This window comes from Podarcis raffonei, chromosome 4 (genome assembly GCF_027172205.1).
Source record: "Podarcis raffonei isolate rPodRaf1 chromosome 4, rPodRaf1.pri, whole genome shotgun sequence".
In the NCBI taxonomy this organism is placed as follows: Eukaryota; Metazoa; Chordata; class Lepidosauria; order Squamata; family Lacertidae; genus Podarcis; species Podarcis raffonei.
In genome coordinates, this window is record NC_070605.1 from 52,883,197 (window position 1) to 52,900,820 (window position 17,624).

Sequence of the window (17,624 nt, forward strand, 5' to 3'; positions counted from 1 at the left end):
CTTTCTTGTTTACAAAGAAATTCAATACCTGAATACTGGAGAGAAGGGGGAAATAGCTATAACCCTCCTTTTCTGCCCCAAGCACTTCTGCATGTGGACACTATCAAGCGCTGTCACAGACTTCCAGAAAAACTGGTATACTTTCCTTGGACTGACAATGTGTATCTCTACATCATTAAGGACAAGAAGAACTAATGGCCTCAAATTTTAATCTGCTGTATCAGCATCAGGGACAGAAGAGCAAACGTTCATCAGAGATGATGCTGAGCATCCAAGCCAAGGTCCATCAACCTGGGCAGTTAGGCAGACATAGCACCTCAGATCTGCTGCCCTTTTATACTTTGCATGCTGATTGAAGCATCTGGGCTTGACCCTCACCTGTTCTGAGTCTATGCCAGCTGAGGAATCATACACCTCCTCCCAGAGCTAAGGAGCCCCAGCTAGGCTGTAGGTCTTTGCCTGCCTCAGCTTCACAGAGTGTAAATCCCAAAGCAATTTAGAATACAATGCAACCCTAATGCTCCAACTCTCCACATTCATTGCTAGCCAGTCCCTTATCCCCTGTGATTCTTGCAGCCTGCCACTGCCTATGCTTATTTAAGAATTAGAATTATGTATATCCCACTGTGAAAAGAGGAACTTGTTCCCTAGGAAGAGGACACAAGGTTGTAGTTTTTTATCCGCTGCCACTGACAAAGAAAAAGGAGTAGATCCAAGTTCTGAACAGTCTTTCCAAACACATTGTGCGCATTTATGAAGTCTGCCTAATTTTAATACTGTATTCCAATAGCAGGATTTGATTTAGGGTTGCAAAATCAGAGCATTCAACACACAACTAACTCAATACTTAATGATAGGTTCATGGTGACTTTTTAGGCAGCTGAAAAGAAACAAAAAGGTCACACTTTGTTACCACTAGACAAAACCTAAAATAAGCTGTTGTGCAGTGATTCTGTTTATTAAACCTACCAAACAATTAACTCCTGTGCCTGCTGACACCTCAGGAGGTCCAACTTATGCTGCACACATATAATAGCCATACTTCTCTAGATACATTATTTCTTAAGTATCAATTACTAAGTGACAGCAGTACAAGGGCATTCTGAAGTGAAAACTCCAACACTTTTCCAACTCATTTTAAAGATCGAAGGATAAATAGTGTATCACTAAGTAGACATGACTGTAGTCCTCACGCATGATCTGAGCACACTCCTGATTCTTTCAGAAAGTTTTGCTCTCAAAAATTGTCTTCTGCATACACACCCACATGCCCTTTCAAATTCCCCAAGTGTTTGCTTTCTGTGTAAAGTGAGGAGTTTAAAAAATTTAAATTGAGGTTCATTCAATCATGGAATTCCATTTCCTGCAGGTTTTAAGGTATTGAGCTCTGGAACCATTTTATCTCATCTTCTGTTTGACTGAACCAGGAAGTAAGAAAGAAGACTGCTCCAGCAAACTGAGATGGAAAAATACTGGGAAAGGGGAACAAAATTGCATATTGCCACAGGGCAAAGAAGAGACAAGTCTCAAAGAAATAGGAAAGGAGGCATAAAAGACACAGTGAGAAATATCCTGGAGAAAGAGGCATGGCAGGTCCTATCATGGGGTGTTTTTTGTTTTTTGTTTTGTTTTTTTAATATTTTTTATTAAGGATTTTCTTGTTTTACAGAAGTGTAGTGCCTCGTATTTTTTCTTCTTCTTCCATGTAACATTTTTACAAATCCGTTTCATTTGTTGAGGCATTAGGGGGAGAAGAAAAAAGAAAGAAAAAAGAAAGGGGGGGTGGAGAGAGCGAAGATGGATGGGGGTGGGGTCGGGTGGCGGTGTTTCTATTATGTTTAATGTATGTAGAGTTTGGTGTCAGCGTTGCTTGTGTTGTTCACTTGTGTTCCTTTGGTGGTGAGAGAGGTTGGGGTTGGCCTAGGGTGTGATTGTTTGCTTGTGATTGGCTGTGGTGATCTTTGTTTTCATGTTTGAGTGAGGTGTGTGTGTGTTTTGGATCAGGTTAGCCATATTGATTTGTATGCTGTTGGTGGATTATTGTCATTGTCCTGTTGGGTTGTGTATGTGATAAAGGGGAGCCATACCGGGGTGAAGGCGTCTTCTTCTGTTTGTCCCCGTGTCAGTTTCAGTTTATTAGTTAATTTTTCTAGTAGGGCTGTTTCCCATACTATTTGGCACCATTGGTCCATGCTTACTCCTGACAGGTCTCTCCAGTGTCTGGTTATGGTGTTTCTGGCTGCTGAGAGCAGGTGGGTTATGAGTTCTTTGTGGTGTAAATGGGCATTGTTGTCTTGGAAGATGTTTAGTAGGGCCAATTCTGGGGTGATGTCTATTACTTGCTTAGTTATTTTACATATTTCTTGTATGGCTGTTGTCCAGAATAGTTGAATGGGGTGTTTTTTGTAAGTAAAGGAGTAAACTTTTATTACGGCAGTCTAACAGTACAAACTGCTAGGAAAGAGCAGAGCCTAGACCCCATGCTCTAGAAGGGTCGAGAAAGAACGACCATAAATCAATTACAAGAGCAATTGCCAAGTTCCAAGGGTGTATTCAGATGAAGGGAATCTTGTGTTAGGTTTTTTTCTGATTAAATTTGCAAGGAAACAGTGCTCTGCCGTTTTTGCCATTTGTATTTTAATAGTTTTGTTTTTATATTGTTTTAATTCTATTATAATTACAATTTAATTTGATTTTTAACTATTATATTTTATATGTTCTTAGCCTTCTGTATTTTATCTGTGCTGTTTTAATTTGTGTAAGCCGCCTTGGGTCCCAGGCTGAGGAATGCCAGGATTCGTCTGCAAGAATCAGACTGAAGAGGAGGCAAAAGCAGAGAGCACAGCTAACAGCACCTGCCCCCACCAGAGAGGGCCACAGGGCAAGCCATAGTGGGGGTTTCAGCAAAGTAACTGGGTTTCTTTACACTAAACTAAGGCCCAGGGGCTGGATACTGCCCAATCGCCTTCTAAATCCAGCCCGCAGATGGTCTGGGAATCAGCATGTTTTTACATGAGTAGAATGTGTCCTTTTATTAAAAATGCAACTCTGGGTTATTTGTGGTGCATAGGAATTCGTTCATTTAATTTTTTTCAAAACATAGTCTGACCCCCCACAAGGTCTGAGGGACAGTGGACCGACCCCTTGCTGAAAAGGTTTGCTGACCCCTGGTTTACACCATCATTACCAATTGCTAAAATGATTGAATTGTAGGGGAAAGTTAAAATGCCGTAAGCGTATCTGACCTTAGTCACATTTTGTTTCAGGCAGAATTTTTCCTCTTATGTGGTCTATGTGCATCAATGTAAAGTTTACTTAAGTGAATAAAGTCACAACCACAACATACATTTAGAGCACTCTTAACCATTTTACCGCCATGGCTTGCCTCAAAGTGGTCTTTGCCAACTGGTGCTCTACCATGTTTTGGACTACAACTCCCATCAGCCCCAGGTAGCACAAATCTGGCCTGAGGTTGATGGGCATTTTAGTCAAACACATCTTGAAGGTACTAGGTCAGTGAAGGCTACCGCAAACTATAGTTACCAGGATTCTTGCAGGGGTGCAGGAGTGCTTTAAATGTACGGTGTGGGCAATCTAAGCTTCACAAGAGAAATGTCTTATCCCTGTAGTCCAATTCTGCCCTGCCTGATAATGGATTTCCAGTCCTGTCCGTTTTGATGATTCAAAGAATACATTTGGAGTCGAGAGAGAACTTTTTGCAACTCCAGTAAGCTCCTAAAACATCAGAAGTAGATTTTTGTCAGGCTGTGTTCATTTATCCGGCTCTGTTTTTAAAATTAATTGGGTTCTTTGCTCCCACAATGGCTTTAAGAATAATTATCCTATTAACTTCAAGGCACCCATATAATTTTATGTGATCTAACTGTGTTCTTTAATTGTATTGTGAAATTGGTTCGAGATGCTTTATAGGAAGCGATTCATAAATGAAATAAATAATAATAATAACTGTATCCATTTTGCTCATACGCTAATGAACACTAAATTTCAGAACTGGGCTGCAAAACTGAATGCTCCCAAAGATTGCTGGAATCCAGTCGAAAGATTAGATACAAATGATACAAATCCTGCTCAGGATTTTGAGTAGAGGTTAGGATTGTGCTTCTCACATGACCTCCTCAGACATTCAGCAAACAGAGTATAGGAGCCAACTCCTAGGGGCTGAGGTCCATTTAGGCCCCCAATAAAAAAATTTGAGGGGGCCGCCCCCCATGTTGATGGGCATTGCCATTCAAATAGTGTGTGTATGCCATGTCATGTGATCAATCACGCAGGGTGGGGCTTATCTGCCCTCCCCCTAATCTTTTATTCAAGCTGGCAACCCTGAAACAGGATCCCCATTTCAGACTATCAGCCTCAAACTTGTGGAGGATGACAGAGATGTGGCTAAGGAAAGCAGAGCTAGCAGGCTTGTTCCTGCACACATTCACACACACACTTCACATGTTAGGCTACACAGTTTACTGAATGTCTGAAGAGGGCTATGACCTTAGTCAGAACTAGGGCTGGAGGAGAAATTCAGTTCAGTTTGCTCTTTCCGAACATAAACGCACGAACTGACACACAACCAATCCTCCAAAATTTGCACTCCTCCAAATTTTCTCCAGCTTAGTAATGTTTACAAAGTGAAATATACTCAGAGTCGCAAAGTGATTTCATGCTCTTTATTCAGCTTATAGTGGTGAGGAGGAATGAATGAATGAATGTCCCCTCAAAGTATCTGCTTTATATACATTATTTACACAATGGGCTGCACATGATTGGCTAATTCCGGAATTCTACTGTAAGCCAATCAGGTTGTGGATTCACTTCTATCTGGAGCATGATTGGGTGGTTCCTGCCAACCAATCATACTGCTGCATTGTTCTAGGACCAATCAGACTGCTGCATTCTGAATCCTATTGTTCTAGGACCAATCAGACTGCTGCCTTTTGGATCCTATTGTTCTAGGACCAATCAGACTGCTGCTGTTTGGATCCTATTCAACTCAGTACATAACACAAACATTACTGCAGCAAAGCATGCATTAAATGCATATATTCAAGGAACTAATATGCAAAATATGCATTAAGGGAAATTGCTCTGCACAAGCGTGTATATTAGGCAAACCTGCATGCAAAATGTATATATGTGAAAAACCATTTTGTGAAAAACCATTCCCCCCCCCTTTGCAATCAAGTGGTATATATGTTTGTGAAATAATTAAAAATTGGGGGAAATGCAACACTAAAATGTTGGTGAATTTGCATGAGGCCTCCCCCCCCAAAAAATACAAACTGATTGGAAATGTAGAGAACTGAATTTAAGAGTGGAAAGTGAACAGCTGTTGTTCAGACTGAGCTCTGGAGCTGTCCTGATCTAGTAGGAAAGTACTGCTATGTCAGGGGCACTATTTACTGAGAAGCAAGGTCAGAAGTGAAATCTTAGCAAGAGGAAACAAGCAAGACCCAGATACAATCTTTTACTCTTGAATACACATAGTCCTTATTCTCTCAGTCCTTATTTTTTTCCTTTTATAGAAGCATTTTACATACCAGTGAGATCAATATTTAAGAAATACGTATATGGAATATTGGAAGCATTTCCCTAAATCAATCTTAAATGAAAGCATACTGTATATACTCCCCCCCCCCAACTAATGTTTGGAAACTTGACACATTTGGATCTCTTCCTCAGTGCTCAGGATGGGAAGGAGAATGGATTATGCATTAGGTCAGGGAGGAAGGATCTGAAAGATTGTGTTCCCGCTAAGCTCCTCTCTCTCAAGCCTGATGCCCATATGGTCTATTAATAATGGAGGACTATAATTGAACAGCATTTTCCTTCAGATAAATCCCAAAGTAAGTTCCACGCAGACAGCAATCATTTAGCACAGTCTGACCAGCCAAACTGCAGTAACAAATGCGCCCAAGGGCACATTTACAGGAGAAAATCCCTGAGGGCCAAACACAATTCAGATACAGAAACCAACAGTTTGACCCCTGTCCATTTTTAGAAAAATGATTTTAACCCACTCAGCTCCAAGCATCCAAAACACTTATAGTCTCCCCCCGTATAGAAATTTTAAGATGTTTTTAATACATTCATTTTATGACGTGCTTAGTTTGCCATATTGTTGAAAATGCCAAAACCTAATAAAAAGGTTGGTTTATTTGGTTTTTGGTTTTTTAAAAAGCAATTAAAGAAAAAGGATAGAAGCAGAGTAAGGTGGTTAAGAGCATATATCATGAACTAGGGTATCTCAAGTTCCAATATCTCCTCAGTTATTAAACCTACTTAAGCAAGCCACTATTATTAAGCCCTTTTCAGACAAGACTGCGCCTCAACAAGTAGGCAAAATGAGGCAACCCTCTTAGGCAGCTGATTTGGGGTGCCGAGCAAAATTACACAGTTATTTATTTCTATTTTATTTTTAGTGCCAAGGAGCAGGACATACACTTGTGGGGTTGCCTGCTTCAGGTACCAGAATAACTTCCCTTGCCTTTGGTTCTGTGCACCAAATAGAGGTACCATTTGCTAATTGGGCTCAGGCAGCAAAATGTTTTGAGCCAGCCTGCAACTGAGAACACTGAACACATGGAAGGGGAGCAGATAGTTATTCTGCCCTCTAATCTTTATGCATAAGTCATACCTTGCATGCACATCTTGTATACAGAACCTAAGCTGACTCAATATATTTCATAGGGCCCTCTCTGCTGAGGGAAGAGAGAACCTACTCACCCAGGCTCTGTGTGCAAGACACAATCTATGAGGAGAGGTTGGGGCCTAGGGTCTGCTGTTACGATCCCAACATACTTGGTTCCCGTTGTTTGAGCAGGTCTTTGGCCTCACTAGGACTTTATCCTCACTTTAATCTCTAACAAAGGGATAACACTAGTCTACTTTACAAGAGTGAGATCTTATATGTAAAGGTAAAGGTAAATGGACCCCTGACCATTAGGTCCAGTCATGACCGACTCTGGGGTTGCGGCGCTCATCTCACTTTATTGGCCGAGGGAGCCGGCGTACAGCTTCCGGGTCATGTGGCCAGCATGACTAAGCCGTTTCTGGCGAACCAGAGTAGCGCATGGAAACGCTGTTTACCTTCCTGCTGGAGTGGTACCTATTTATCTACTTGTACTTTGAGGTGCTTTTGAACTGATAGGTTGGCAGGAGCAGGAACCGAACAACGGGAGCTCACCCTGTCGCGGGGATTCGAACCGCCAACCTTCTGATTGGCAAGTCCTGGGCTCTGTGGTTTAACCCACAGCGCCACCCGCGTCCCATGAGATCTTATATGTAGAGCAATATAAAACTGCTAAGAACTATCCATTCTGTGTCAAGAAAGCTTGTTTAAGTAAAAAGATAATGGGTCGCTTTAAAACAATAAAAGTTGTGTTGCACATGGCATATCGCCTGCACAGGTATGGAAAAGATTTGCTATTATGTTATATTTAAGCTTACTTCTGTTCATGCATACCCAGAACTATTTTTTATTTCATTTTTTAATATTTGGCCATACATACAAAACATGGCAAGATAATAAAAGCACCCCTACAGCCCCATGAAGGAACACAATTTTCTTCAAACCTTTGCAATGTCTACTCAACAAACAAGGGGACACTGCAGAGGCATCTCAGTTACAAAGGTGAAAAAGAAAGGAGAACAGATCTTCATAGGATGACCAATTAAACTGTGACTAATATAGCATGATAGACCAGTACGCCACCTTGAATTCCTTCATTCACAAGAAAAATGAAATGGTTCTTGGTCTTGGCCTTTAGATAAGTTGATAAGTATCAGAGGTTAAGGGCTACGTGTTCATGAGGTGTTTCAGAAAATACACACAAAAGGAGCAGCTATACAACTGCAAATAAAACAAAGTGTGTTTTAAGTGCAATATACAATGTGAAACTAGATGGCTATGTGAGCCTTATGGAAAATTCAATGTACTTTTAAAAATGCTTTTTTCAAAAGCATTTTCAGAACGGTTTTTATATGTGTGTAGATTCCACTTAAGTGCTATACAGTATACCTAGTAATTAGTACCCAGTTATTCCACTGGGTCCTCAAAGTAGCTCATACAACTTTCAGAAAATGCAAAGAATCCATTAAAATCCTTACAAAACAAACTCAGCCAGCATCTGATGGTCTTCGATGACCATGTGAGGTTGGAGTGGATCCACAATCCAGCTAGAGCACCTGCCAATGTCTTCATTGCCTGCCTTCCTCTCTTTAGCCCAATTTACTTCTGAAGATTTCCCAAGGTATCAATTTCCTCAATTCCCTACCCACGTAATTCAGCTCTTCAATCTCTACCCACAATTATGTTTTAAGGACAACAAAAGCTCTTTAAACACACACACAAAAACCACACACGCACACACACGGCTCCACGTTGCCATAATTGGGGATCTATATTGACTTTTTTTAGAGCAGTAATTGTGTTTTGTCTGCTTTTTCTTTTTTGCTTCAAACAAAAGGAGAGAAAAATGATAAAAGGTGAAATCCATATTTGGAAAGAAAGAAGTTCAAAGCAATACAACCTGTTCAAGAACAATAGCAGCAAAGTCAGGGCAAAGTTAAACCCGCATAGTAATTTAGATGTCCATTAAGACAAGCAAAAGAATATGTACTGCTTATGTAATTAAGTTACTGATAAATACCGGTTTGATCCTGACATACAGGTTGATCTTCTATTGTGCAAGAATTTCCTCACAGAGCTTTTCCAATTGCACCAACTAGTCTTGCTTTTAGGAATACTAACATTTCTCATTATTTTGCAAAAAAACCAACAATTCATTGCGGGAGGAGAGCTTGACAATAACAGTTTTCCTTTGTGAATATTCTACAGCTCTTTTTCAACCACATGACTGGAATTTTCCTCTGGATTCCATACTAACCTAGTGTGAAAATGATACAGAGCTCCATTTTGTATTATACTTTCAAGATTACTGCATTCTCTCCTAAAACACTCTTGGCATAAAAGCTGTGCCGCAGTTAAAGTTCTAGTTTCTTTTTCCTTTCTTTTTAAAGGGGGGCAGGAGCAGGCACTCATGGTTTTATAAAAAGTAATTTCATTGACATTCTCACAATTGTTGCTCTTTCACAAAGCAAACTATGTATACTGAAAGCTCAGGTTTTCACAAGGCTGTTCAGAGCGTCTCAGTGGAAAACCCTGACCCAATGCCAACATGCCTTCACGTGGTATCCAGAATCTAAATTAAGGCTATATGTTCTATCAAACTGTTGGGGTGGTGGAAAGGAATGGAGCGACTTAGCCCTGGATGGGAGCACTCCACGCAGCAACATTTTGTTACAGGGTCCCATCTGTATTGTTCCAAGTAAGGATGGAGGAGAAATTTGACCCATGGCACATTTTACGGCAAATCTATTAAATTCACAGTTTCCAAAACAACATGAAAACAGTATAGTTTCAAGAAGCACATTCTTTTTCTCTGATTTATCTGGTGTGCTCTCAATACTTCATTATGTCTGTATTTCAGACTGCATTGTACAAGCCTACAGTACTTGCTGAACTACTTACTCTGTTGATACATGGAATCTATCTATGGAAAACCTACATTAGCTATCCATGCAAAGGCTTAGGTTTGGGCTGAGGATTAGTTTAAGAGTACTTACGTGATGCAAGTAAATCTACTTTAGCTGCTCATTGCTATAACGTTCCTAGTTTAAAGAGAATTTACTGTATGGAAAGCTGCTTTTCTTCACTTCTAAAGTATATGCAAGAATATTATAAAGCGTAATTCTTCATGATCTACCGATCGCTATGTTCTGCCCCAGTTATATCTGCTATTTGAAATTCAGATGTATTTCCCTGCAACATATTTCTGAGGTATCCATTTCTGTTCTTGCTTTCACACTTACATGCTTGTAACATATCACTCGAGGCTATGATTGGAAGCCCTGCTCCAGCTGTCTCCCACCACGAGAGACCAGGCAAGTAGTGACTGAAGATAGGGCCTTTTCCATCGTGTCACTCCGGCTTTGGAACTCTCTCTCTATAGGTTCTCACTTGGCACCATATCTACCAAATTCAAATCACCAGGTTACAATTTTTCCCTACCTAACCATTAATTTCCTGAATGGTAATTGATGCATTTGTACCTGCTGTTTTAGATGTGTTGCTGTGTTGTTTATCAAACATGAAGGAAACACATGTTAGGGAGCGGCCCGATACCAAGTCTGACCACTTATCTATCTAGCTTGGTATTTTCTAAACTCATTGGCAGTGGCTTTCCAAGGTTTCAGGCAGAGAACATTTCCAGCCCTGTCTGCAGATGCCGCTGGGCTGCAGCTCTCCCCCAAGAATATGAGAATCTCCCAAAAATTTCTGTTGAGCTGAGCAGGAACAAGATCCCAGAATAATAGCTTCTTCTGGTGGCTTTCTATTATAAGCAGGTAGTGCTGAGCATTCTGTAAAATCAACATGTCATTTATGCTTAGGAACTCCCTCTCCCCCATGTCAAGAATTTATAGCCGACTGCGTGCACTTAATATCAATTTAGATGGGAGTGGGAGATCATGTGCAGAAAAGGACAGCCAAAATGCTAATGGCGACAATTACCCTATGAAGAAAGGTTACTATATTTAAGACTTACCCCCACCCAAAAAAAAGGTGAGAATGGGGCGGACATCATAGAAATGTAAACAATTACCATATGCACCATCTGGGGAGAGTGAATAGAGAGAAGTTTTAATGCCTCTCTCATAGCACCAGAACCATGTTAGCTTTAACATAGCTAAAGACAGGCAAAAAGCAGTACCATATTTTTTCGTGTATAAGACACCCTCTACTTTTGGGGATTCCAAATTTAAAAAATGGGGGAGAGTGCCAAGATTTGTTAAGCTTTTTTGGGGAAGGATTGCCAAGAATTGTTGAGCTTATTTGGGGGAGAATTGACCAGAGTTGTTGAACTTTTCCTGGAGGGGGAGTTTTTGAGCAATTTTTTTTGGGGGGGGGAATGCCGAAAATCACTCATCCAATGGACAAACGCTAACAAACACACACGTCGCCTTAAGAGAGAATATTATGAAAATGATTTATAGGTGGTACATGACCCCAGTCAAGCTTGCAAAAATATATCATTTGTCCAATAACAAATGCTGGAAATGTAATGAAACTGAAGGTACTTTCTATCACCTTTGGTGGACGTGCCCAAGGATTAAGGCCTTCTGGGAAATGATTTATAATGAAATTAAGAAGGTGCTTAAGTGTACCTTTCATAAGAAACCAGAGGCTTTTCTCCTGGGCATGGTGGGCCAATTGGTGTCAAAGAAAGATAGGACGTTTTTTATGTATGCTACAACAGCAGCAAAAGTTCTAGTAGCAAAGTATTGGAAGACACAAGAACTACCCACGCTGGAAGAGTGGCAGACGAAGGTGATTGACTATATGGGACTGGCAGAGATGACGGGCAGAATCCGTGACCAAGGGAGAGAGACGGTGGAAGAAGATTGGAAGAAATTTAAATTCTATCTTAAAAATTCTTGTAAAATTAGTGAGTGTTAAAATGTCATGGGTAAAGCATAGCAGATTTGCAGAGACAAATGATTGGACAAGAGGAAAGAAAAGGGTTAAAGAAAGGAATTTATAAGTAATTTAGATCAGGGGTTGCTGAAAAAGTTTAAAATAGGGATGCAGAAAAGGGAGGCATGGGGAAGTCGTTGAAATTGGGTACATGAAAAAATTCATGAAATTATACATGTTTCTATGTTTGTTTGTTTGTGTTTGTTGTTTGTGGTGTCTTATAATATATGTTGAAAAGCCAATAAAAATTTTATAAAATAAAAAAACACAAACAAACAAACACACACGTCGAAGAAGCCCAATTGCCGCAACGGCATCCAATCGGCAGCAGCCATTGCCGCATCCACCAATAACCCACCACATAAGCGAAGCAGCAGCCAGTACACAGCAGCCATTGCCACAGACACCATTCACCTGCCCAATCACCACTGACAAGCTCCAGCTCACGGCTGCAACCACCCGCCTCAGCACTATCCCACTATCCGTGTATAAGACGACCCCCCCATTTTAAACATTCTTTTAAAGTAAAAAACCTCGTCTTATACATGGAAAAGTACAGTACAGTGGTACCTCAGGTTACATATGCTTCAGGTTACATATGCTTAAGGTTACAGACTCCACTAACCCAGAAATAATGCTTCAGGTTAAGAACTTTGCTTCAGGATGAGAACAGAAATCGTGCTCTGGCAGCACAGCAGCAGTGGGAGGCCCCATTAGCTAAAGTGGTGCTTCAGGTTAAGAACAGTTTCAGGTTAAGAACGGACCTCCGGAACGAATTAAGTACTTAACCCAAGGTACCACTGTACTTCTTCACATAGCAGCACATAGTAAAAATGTGCACTGTGCTACCACAAGACACAGTGATGGCTGCCAATTTGAATGACTTTAAAGAGGATCAGACAGATTCATGGAGGATGAGGCTTTCAGTGGGTAATAATGGTTATATGTGCTTCCAGAATCAGAGGCAGCATGTTTATATCCCACTCATCTGCAGGTTTCCCTTACACATCTGGTTGGCCTACATAAGCCGCTGTTCTGCTCTAACAGGCCTCCTGTTCTCACCACATTTTTCACTATTGTTTTTTTCTGATTGCAACTCTTCAGCAATTATTGGGTGAAGAATGTTGGGTAGTAAGTATTGATTTAGAAATGGTGCAACCATTTGGATATTGATGAGAATAACCACAAAGAGCCACAGGGAAGGTAGATACAAATATGAAATATGACATGTTTTCTAAAGATACTTATCAACTGGGTTTATTGTATTTTATCTGCTGCAAGCTGACAAAAGGAAAATGTGGTTTAAAATTTTTTCCAATGAATAAAGCAGTTTGGAGTGCCAAGCTGCACAGTGCTCAAAGCTCTACAAAAGCTTGTGGAAAAATTGGCTATTTGGGAAAGCAATTCTGTAGCCCATGTTATTGCCTCAGTAGCTTTAGGGACTTTACACAAAAGGGGAGGGGGGTACAGCTTTTCTTTCTGCCAGGAATAGCCAAGTCATGGGGATCAGGGTGGAGAAAAGCCTAGTTGTTGTTGCTTTTCAATTATATTTGCAGGAACTATATACAGTGGTACCTTGGGTTAAGTACTTAATTTGTTCCGGAGATCTGTTCTTAACCTGAAGCACCACTTTAGCTAATGGGGCCTCCTGCTGCCGCCGCGCTGCCGGAACACGATTTCTGTTCTCATCCTGAAGCAAAATTCTTAACCCGAAGTACTATTTCTGGGTTAGCGGAGTTTGTAACCTGAAGCATATGTAACCTGAAGCATATGTAACCCGAGGTACCACTGTATTTGAGTGCTGGAGAGAAAAAGAGACAGCCATAGAGGGAAGCTGGCAATATAAAAAGCATCAAAAAACAAGCCCGTATTGCTGCTTGCTACTAACATGCCAATCAGTCCTTGAATTGTGTTAGCCTAGTCAGTGCTGTTCTGGCTTCTGGGATAGTTGCGCAGTCTGCATTCATTCCATAAGACGCACACACATTTCCCCTTACTTTTTAGGAGGGAAAAAGTGAGTCATAGAGCAAAAAATACAGTATTTTCCCCACTTTATCCTATGAGGCTTGTCTGATGTTGCTGGGTAACTATCAAAGGAAACTTCAAAGCCCAGATCATTTTCCTTCACTTTAGAACACAAATTCAGTATAGCTCAATCCAAAACAATCTTAGTTGGATCATTTTAAACCCAGTTTATTCTGCTCACAAAAGATATATATTTTCAAAACATGTTCCATCTGTTTGGGGATTTTAGCATCTGTGGTGCTGAATATAGAGAAGAGGGAAAGGTTTCTGGAATTTATAGTTTCTCAAGGCAATAAAGGTTGGGATTCTAAAAATGTTCAGGTTCTTAATGCTTGCTAGAGTTGAGCCCCACAATAATAATTTGTGATCATTAGAACTATAATTTGTGAGGATCACTGGAAATATTTTAGGTTATCGGTAAATATGGGCAAGCACCAATGCACTATTTTAGTTGAAAAAATTGCTGATAAAGTTCCAGGGGTTCTGTGGGACGTAGTTCGAAAACCAACAATTAGGAAAAGAAAAAGATCCCAAATGTTAAATAATAGTTTGATTGTGTGCCATTTTCACTTTCGGAAAACACATAACTTGATATTCAATCAGGAGTATTCAAGAACAGTGACCTTTAACTTCAAATGTAAATACTTTCTGGAAATTGTTCATCATGAACATATTGCTGATAGTGCAAAGGAAATTCACATTTGAGTTAGCTGCAGAAACTCTGGCTTAACCTTGCAGTCATCCTTAATTAAAGTGGGATTTTCTTCAGTGTTACAGGTCACATGGACTTGAGCACTTACATAAACAGAGACAAGCCCTTTAGCTTGCACTACAATTCAACTGTTTCCATGAATTAGAATGACAGCACTGTGGCTCTGTCTTATGTCTGCTTTTTGACATATTAAATGCCTTAAACTATTTGTGAGCATAGCGAATCAATATTTATTCCAGCAATTCGGAGGTATTACATCAATGTAATGATGGACTTGTTCATTCATAGTGTATGCATACCAATGCAGGATGAATGAAGAATGTCAGATGGAATGCTAAGAAACTACTTGAATTATAAGGTAAAGAAATGCTTCCAACTATAATTTGTCAGTTTAAAATATGGTCCATATGAAAGCAATTGTCAGAATATACTCATAAAATCATCATAGAGTTGGAAGGGACCCCAATGAACATCTAAGTTCAACACACTGCAATGCAGGAATCACAGCTAAAGAGTCCCTGACAGATGGCCATCCAAACTCTGTTTTTAAACCTCGATTGAAGAAGAGTCCACCACCCTTTGAGGTAGTCCAGTCCTGCTCTTACTGTCAGAAAGTTCTTCCTAAAGTTTAGTTGGAATCGCCTTTCCTGTAATTTGAATGCATTGGTTTGGCTCCTACCTTCTGGAGCAGCAGAAAACAAGCTTGCTCCATCTTCCATGGAACAGCCCTTCATATATGTGAAGAAGGCTATCAGATCTCCTCTCAGTCTCCTCTTTTCCAGGCCAAGCATACCCAACTCCCTCAACCATTCCTCAAAAGGCTTGGTTTCCAGACCCTTGGTCATCTTGGTTAGGGTTGCCATATTTCAAAAAGCGAAAATCCAGACAGAAAATTTGTTGACCTTTTTCGCAAAATCTTGGGGGGAAATGACATTTCTGAGCTATTTTTAAAGAAAATTGCCCAAAACGACACTGCCAACATGGGTTGTGATTTATGCGATTGGGTTTCAATGATTTCTGACAGCTTCCAACGGCCAATTGCCAGGTAGGTCCAGGAAATTCTGGACGTATGGCAACCCTAATCTTGGTTGCCCTCCTCTGCACACATTCCAGTTTGTCAATATCCTCCTTATAAATGGTAGTGTCCAGAGCTGGACACAGGACTCCAGGTGTGGTCTGACTAAAGCAGAATGGAGCAGTCCTGTTACTTTCCACTATACTTCTGAAGAAATAAAATTGAAGTACTGGACCATACAAGCCTTCACCTACCTGGTGCCCTGCAAATGATTTGAGGAAAAACTCCCACCAGCCCCTGCCAGCTGTTGCAGGGCACCAGGTTGGATAAGGCTGTGCTCTACAGTTATTAGCCTGAGGATAACTAGTGGTTGCATTAATCTGTTGTGTCAATTTCTCCTGTGGAGATAATTTTCTAACCCCTAATATTCCCCTCTCTGCCTCTGGTGTCTAACAGGAAGGTGAGAAAAGCATTTTTGTGTCATTTCTTTAAGGTCCCTATCAGTGATGTTCAATATCATTTCACTGAAAGTTTAAGCAGATAAGTTTACTTTTTTATTGCAAACTTGTTTCTAGAATGTTTGCATGGCTTTGCAGTTCCTTACCAAATAAAAACAGAGGGGCTGTTTTTGGAGCAATATTAACAGGGGCAGTCATTCTGGTTGGTTAAGGCCAAAAATATTGCTGTTTGATTAAGAGCTGAGGATTCATTTTCTCCATGTTGGAAAAGCCTATTCTGAGCCTTACAACCAGAGGTTCCAATACTTTTTGTATGGGCAGAAGAGAGCTGAAATCAATACCAATGCCTTAAAAAAAAATTAAACCCTTTTGTCACTTTCTTGTTTCAATCTGTGGCTTTTGTTCAGTTAATTATGGGTGCCTATTGTGCTCTCTGAAGATTAGATCTTTTTCTTCTACATTTAAGTACTTCAAGCTAATTTATTTTTATTTCATGCCATCAGCTGCTTTTTCCAGCTTGCAAGAAGTTCATTGCTTTCCCCCTTATCAAATCTAAGGCCTTGTGCAGTCAAGCATCCATCAAGCACAAAAAGCAGAGCTTCCTTGCAAGAGCAGTGGCTCTCAGGGAGGGGGGATTTGGTTTTCACAGGCTCAGTTCATTTCTTTTCCTCTATACTCAGGGCAATAACATTAACAGAGTCAAACAGAAAAGAAAACAAAAATGCAAAATTTGCCTATGCAGAAATGACATAAGGAAACCTGAAAAGCCGCTCTTTGCCCTGCCAAAGTTAAATTATTGCTAAGGCCAATGTAATTGTGTAACATCTGAATTAATACTGCACACAACTTAATATGAATAATAAAATAATGTTTAATGGCAAATACTTTGCAATACTGCAGCATTTCCTGCCCTGGTTCCATTCAGATGTTTTGACTAAAATTGCCATCATCCCTTACTATTGTCCTTTCTGGTTGGGGTTCATGGGAGCTGTAGTCCACAGTATTAATTATTATATTTATTTTATTTTATTTTATTTTATTTTATTTTATTTTAATACCCCGCCCTCCCCAGCCAAGACCGGGCTCAGGGCGGCTAATATCAGGTATAAAAACAATTGATTAAAATAAAACTTAGAAACAAGATTAAAATACTACTTAAAATGCAGCCTCATTTCAGTGGAAGCCCAGATTAAAAACTGTTTGGGGGGAGAAAACGTCAAATCTTCACCAAGGCCAACTATCCAGACTGGTCCTATGTGGGCCAGAAAAACCAGGGAAGTCCCCAAATAGGGGTTCCATCACAGAAGGAAAAGGAATAACTGGAGGGAACGTGATTAGGAATGTTGTTTTATAGTACAGACAGCACTTAGCTCCCCTGAAATATTATTATCATTGATGTGCTCAAAATGGAGTTGTTTCTCCTTCAATTTTTTTTTAATTGTTTTACAGAAAAATTGAGTCACCACATATTATTTCAGGAACTGAAAAATCTGCACTTCTCCAAGGAAAAAATATGAATATGGTAGGTGTGCATAAAAATGCAAACATTAGTGAAAACATTTAAAATGCATTCTGTTGAAGGGAAACTACTTACAAAAATGTGTGTATAAAGAGAAATGTGCAATAGAATGCAGATAAATGTTTCTGAGGGCGGTTTTTATTGCAAACTAATGTGGAAATGTGATGAACTTAAAAAAAAATGGGGAGGGGGGGGAGAAGAAACTGAGGGAAACAGTGGCAGATTTGTCCATCTATCTGGGACCTTTTACATGCAAATATTTTGCTTATCATTAGGCTATGTTGCTTTCCCTAATAAGGGAAATACCTTTTGTGAAACACCGACATGCATTGGAGAACTGGAAAATG

The 17,624-nt window shown here is 40.1% G+C and overlaps 1 protein-coding gene across 1 annotated transcript in view; it reads right to left on the bottom strand.

Moving 5' to 3' along the window:
* The window catches only part of GRIK1 (glutamate ionotropic receptor kainate type subunit 1), a 254,449-nt gene that overhangs the window by 226,716 nt on the left and 10,109 nt on the right, over positions 1-17,624 (bottom strand). The window lies entirely within an intron of this gene.